Source organism: Agelaius tricolor, unplaced genomic scaffold, assembly GCF_023055355.1.
Source record: "Agelaius tricolor isolate 1412-34295 unplaced genomic scaffold, bAgeTri1.0.p SCAF_3, whole genome shotgun sequence".
NCBI lineage: Eukaryota > Metazoa > Chordata > Aves > Passeriformes > Icteridae > Agelaius > Agelaius tricolor.
The window spans coordinates 46,667,091-46,673,090 of NW_027269263.1; the positions used below are offsets into that span (position 1 = coordinate 46,667,091).

The 6,000-nt window shown below is 40.2% G+C and overlaps 1 long non-coding RNA gene across 1 annotated transcript in view; it reads right to left on the reverse strand.

The window, feature by feature from the left end:
* The window catches only part of LOC139588403 (uncharacterized), a 29,990-nt gene extending 28,337 nt beyond the window's left edge, over positions 1-1,653 (reverse strand). Inside the window, exon 1 of the long non-coding RNA XR_011678667.1 lies at positions 960-1,653. This is a non-coding gene — a long non-coding RNA (uncharacterized lncRNA). The remainder of the gene's footprint in view (positions 1-959) is intronic.
* Positions 1,654-6,000: the final 4,347 nt, after the last annotated feature.

Consider the following 6,000-nt stretch of genomic DNA (forward strand, 5'->3'; position numbering starts at 1 on the left):
CTAGGTACAAAGGTGAGGCTGACTGATCAATAGCTCCAGGGTCCTTCTTTATTATCCTTTTTAAATACTGGTGTGATATTTCCCCTTTTTCCAGCCACAGGTAGCTTCACCTGATCAAAATTACCTTTCTAGTATGGTGGAGATGGGCTTTGAGACTACATTGGTCAAGCACCTCAGGATCCTAGAATGCATCTAAACAGGTCCTCTGGATTTGTGTACTGTCAGGTACCCTGGGTTCCAGGAACCCTCTGCCGTGAGATCCAGGGACTCAGGATACATGGGAAGAACTGTTTCTGGCGAAAACCGAGGCAAAATGTTCTAAAGTGCCTCAGCCTTCCCCATGTCCATTGCCACCAGATCCTCATTTATTGGGGGCTGTACTATTTCTTTTGTCTTTCTTTTCTGACTAACATATCTGTAGAAGCTCTTTTTCTTCACATAACTTAACAAATTTAGATCTGCCTATGCCTTTGCTTTCCTGAATCCCATCCCTACACTCTTGGACCCTGTCTCTACATTCTTCCTGGCATGTGTGTCCCTGCTTCCACTGCCTATGCATTTCCCTCTTGTGTTTCAGTTTGGCTAGAAGGTCCTTACTCAGCTATGCTCATCTCTTGCCTTCTTTGCCTGACTTCTTGTACATAGGAATTGATACATGTTGTGTTCTAATAAAAAATGTCTTTATCCCTGGAGGCAGTTTCCCAGGATTCCCATCCACCAGATCCTTTAGAAGACTGAAATTTCACTTTTAATAATTTCAGGGTCTTTACTATTCGCTTTAGATATTACTAATCTATATCCCTTGAGATCACAAGTTCCATCAGACATGATCACTGTAGCTCAGGATACCACCAATTTTGGCCTTTCCAATAAGTTCATCTGTACTGGTCAGCCCTCCTCTGGCTGGGCTTACAATCACCTGGATTAGAAAGTTGTCCTCTATACATTCCTAAAGTTACCTGGACTGCTTGCAGATTGCTGTGCTGCTTTTTCTGCAGATGTCAGGGTGGCTGAAATGCTTTTTCAGGAGCAGGGCCTGCAGGCATGATGCTTACTGTAGTTGAAGTGAGAACATTTCATTGACATCCTCCCCTTGATCAGGTACTCTTTGCTAAATATCAGTCACAAGGTTTCCTTCGTTGTCTTGATCTCTAATTTTTACTCATAAACCCCTGACCAGTGCATTACTGCTTTTCAAAGAAAGATCTGGGCAATCAATCCATCTGTTTAGGTATAGAGCAAGTCCCTCTACCTCTGTTCCTCCAGAACAGTTTATAGCCATCAATTGCAGTGTTCCAATCATGTGATTCATCCAACCAAGTTTAATTGAGAGTGATCAGATCAAAGATTTCCAGCTCCATTGTGTCTTCCAGCTCTTCTTTTTTGTTACCCATATTGCGTGCGTTGATATAGAGATGCAATTTGATTACTGTTGACTCTCATCTTTTCCATGGAACCTATTTAGAGGGTTTGGGGCTGTGTGTCACTGCTGTGGTAGGTGTGTTCTTCCACTCTGTTGCTTTTGAGAACACAAGGACTTTGCAACCCAGTCCCCAGTTCATCAGTGTATAGTGCAATTCACTCTTGGTGAATTTTCCAGTGATGATTCACCTGCTCTTCTAGATAGGGGTATCCCGTCTCTCCTTAGGAATTTGTATTATTGGGTTATGTTTCACTGTGCCATTGGTGTCCATATGCAAAAGAATTAGGTGATAGAAGTCTGTGCTTTTAACCTGTTGTGGCAATCTCTCTGTGACACCCCAGATTTCAGCTCCTGGCCAAGCAGTGAACTTCTGTTGACTGTATATAAGCCCATCAGATGGGTGCCTCAGCAGAGAGTCACCCACTCCTTAGTCCCTGCTTCTTTTTTAATCTCTTAGTATGTGCAACAGGTATGGTCTCTTCCAGTTTCAGCCTGAGTGACTCCCTCTTGAGGGCTTTGTGCAGCTGCAGCTGGCACTCTCCTCTCCCTGGACCATAGGGTAGTGTGCAGTGCTCCACAGGGGCAGCAGCTTCCCTGACAGGAAGCTTTGTCTTGGTGGTAACCTCCAATTGCTCCCAGCTGTCCCAGCAGTTGGCTCCAGGCTGCTGCGGAGCACAGCCCTTGCTTTGTCTCTACCACTGTACTTCCCAAGATGTCAAAGCACTGCCTAATCAGCCCTCCTACCTCATGGAATCCTCAAGCAGCTGGGTGGGCTTGTGCAGGCAGTATCTGGCTGGGATGACTGTCAGGGCTCCAGCCTCCAGCTGTGGAGGGGCAGAGCAGGGCGCGGCCTGGCTGCTGTCAGAGCGCACTCTCCTCCTTGCACCACCTTGCAGTGAAATTCCATGCCACTCCTCCCAGGCATGCCTCTGTTTTTGTACAACCTGTCATGTGATTCCTGGTCATTTGCTCTCCCCAAGGGCCAGTTCCATGGAGCTTCCTGTGGTTTGAACTCGCCATGCAGACACCTGGCCTCCAGAGACCTCACAAGCCTCCTGGTCTTCCTGGCATGCCACAAGAACTGCTGCTGCCACTGCTGCTGCTGCTTCTAGCATGGAAATAAATCATAAACCAGGAGATATTGTATAATTGGAAGTATTTGATTTAAACTATTTTTACAATAGTTACCTATGGCAAACAGCAACAAAACTAAATCAAACTATACAGGATATTTTTAGCAATAGCAAGGCAACCAGAAGCATCTCAAAGCACAAAATTAATGCAAGGTAATGTAAACATATGATTAGGTTCTTTATAAACAAAAATAAACAGGCACTAAACCAAATAGTGTTAATACTTGTAAACATCTCAGACATCCCATAGGATAAAAGGAACTATACAAAAATAAATTGTTATTCTCACTACAATTCTGGCACGATACTGTGCAGAATGTTACTACTGGATATTTTTAATAAAACCACAGATACACAGAATATTCTGAATTCGAAAGGGGCCCACAAGAATCATAAAATAAAATCAAATCATAAATAAAGGGATCATTGGGGATTGAACCCACAGGCTTGGTGTTATTATCACCATGCTCTGATCAACTGAGCCAATCTCAGGGTCTGAAATGCCTTTAAAAATATTCAAATTATTGCACGTATTTAGTGAATGTAGGTTTCAGACAAAACAGTTATTAAGTGTATCCAAAATTGTATATTTTAGAATACATAATATATTTTCTGATACATAATCCATTAGACAAGTCTTGCAGATGATCACAGGATTCTCTACAGCCTCCATAGAACAGTTCCACAACTACAGCTGTGCCTCATAATGGAGAAGGCATTCTCAGTGCCAGGCAGGGCTACTGAAGTGTGGGAGACAAGCAGCTTTCTTAACTGTCTGCTGCTTTCCATCTGGAAAACTGGTACCTTGATCAGTCATTAATTTCTATATGTTCTTTCTCAAAAATCAGCATTTTAAAGAGATGCCCATGATTCTGCTTTAGACATCTGTACACCTGGCTCAGCACAACATTTTGATCCTACTACAGTGGACCTTATAATGCACTTAAATTGAAATCGCACATGCTTTAAGTAAAAATGCACTGACAGATATGCAAATTTTCATTCACTATGAAGTAACATTGACTGAAACCAACATTTCACCTCTTATCTTTTGCTCAAAGCACAGTATGGCTGGAAAGAGTCAAACCACATTGATTGTATTATAGTTAGTTTCTAAACCTCTGCATTTTATGAGGTTAAATATTTTATTGGTGAAAGTGCATAAGAAAGCTAAGCTTCAGTGCAAAACAAAACCAGCAAAAGTTGCCAACATGTACAGCTAAGCTATAAATCCACAATAGAGGTTGCAATAGAAATGCTGACACATTCTGAACCACAGCTATTTGAACACAACCAGCTGTAATTTGTCCCATTATTAAAGACTTGAACTGGCTGCGTATTTCACAAGACTGATTCTGCAGTCTGGTTGTCAATCTGTTTTAAAATGTTTATGATTACAGAAAAAAGATTCTTTGTGCATTGTTTGGGGTCTTTTTTTTGTTTTTTTTTTTTCCTCTTTCTGGCACTCACATGTTTTCTTGAACAGCTTGATCTATTGTCAATACTTGAAATTATTTCATTGTTAACAATACAGATTGAGAACACAAATTGTAATTGCATTAATAAATTTTTCTGTTCTCATACCTGAGATTCCCATTCCTTGGTCACTTCTAGCTCACACATAATTCATGTCCACCCTTTTCACCTACTAAAGTGTGAAAGAGATTGCATAGAGCTTTCCTCCCCAGCTCCCCAGTTTCTGCTATTTATAACAGTAGCAGTTGAATGGAGGAAAACTAGCCATTCTCAAAACACACCTTCTGCATAAATGCAACTGGTTAAAGAAATGAAGAGACAGAAATTGGTAGCACTGAGTTTGAACACCAGCGCAGGTTCTCTGATGCCCTTTTGATCAATCTTCCTGAGCCAAGCATAGGACAAGCACAGCTTATTTCTCTCCTCAGCTAAGAGAAAATAGATTTGTATGTAAAAATTATAATTCTTGCTTTCCATCTCAGGAGGCACAGTTACGTACAGCTGAGGTTTATGACAAAGTTAGAATTAGCTCTTACTGTGTGGAAACAGCAGTTTGATTTGTGAAATATCTGAGATGACACATTTAGGATGATGTTTTTCACATCAGTGAACACTCACTTAAAAGTATCCCACTAGGGCCCACAAAGATGATGCTGAGTTATTCAGTTTGTTAAAGGGTTAGGTATGAAAAGGAAGGGATATGGTCCTCTGCTAAAATATTACTATTAAATCGTTCTTGGGAGCATTTTAGCTGTAGATTTTTCAGCTCATTTCTTGTTACAGTCATATTTTATCACTAGACATAACTCCCCACATATTATTGAAGAGTATTTTCCTTTCCTGTTTGTGACAAAGAGTTGATCCAACTCATATTATACTTAATGGGGACCTGTCAGATTAAATTTGAGTTGATTCAAGTCAGTAAACTGCAGTCCTGGTCACTGTTGTCTAGCACTACAGTGCATGCCAGTAAATTCTTTTCATTTAGGCAAGCAAGTACCATGTAATACCATTGTAAACCTTTATATGTAATATGAAAAATAATGTAGCAGGTTTTGAAATTAATATTATCTGTGAAGTAAACTGAGGAATGATAGTTTGCATCAGCTAAGAGTACGACACAAATTGTTCTTCAATAACTCCATGAGGAATTATTCATTCATTCATCACACAAGTCCAGAAATTCTGTCTGACAGTTCAGGTCATCTCCCTTAAACATCTTCATCAGCAAGCACTCTTGTGCTCCTTTTGTGCTGGGAGAGTGAAGGATCTGCCTGCCTGGCCTCTATCAATAAATAACCTCCATCTGAGATAAGATGAAGGCGCTCTCAACTGAAGAATTTCCAGTAGAGGTGGTGTCTCCACTAGAAATGTCACCTGTGTAAATAGCAATGTACCAGCTGCAGCTATAATACAGAGTTTAGAGACTCATAGAGCAAACCTGAGGCTGATTGTAAAATGCCAAGATGCCATATCTTGGAAATGAAACACCAGAACATGAAATTGATTGGAATATCTAGAAATCTTAGTAAAACTCTTCATATGACATGAATAATATCCCAGAAATTCTGGGGAACAATTTTTTCTTCTTTGGAGAGTTGATATTCCAGGAAAGAAAGGTAAGAAAAGAAATACTGTGTTTGTCCATCATATTTGTATCTGGACTTTATTAAGATTGAGAAAGTAATATTTTTTATCCTGGTTAAAGAAAACAAGAAGAATGGAATAATGGCAGTTAACCATACAGACCTTTATTGAGGAGCTTAATGAAGCATTTCTTAACCTATTTAAACATTAGATTTTGGTGGAAGCAGAGAATTTTACTATGACATAATGCTGCAACAGGCTATAGACTGACAATCATGCTCATGGAATTTACTGGGAAAAAATTGTGTTTAGGAGGTTAGAAGGGGACCAAGTAACTTAGATTTAGTTCTGCCTAACAGGGAGAGTTGATTGAGATGAAAA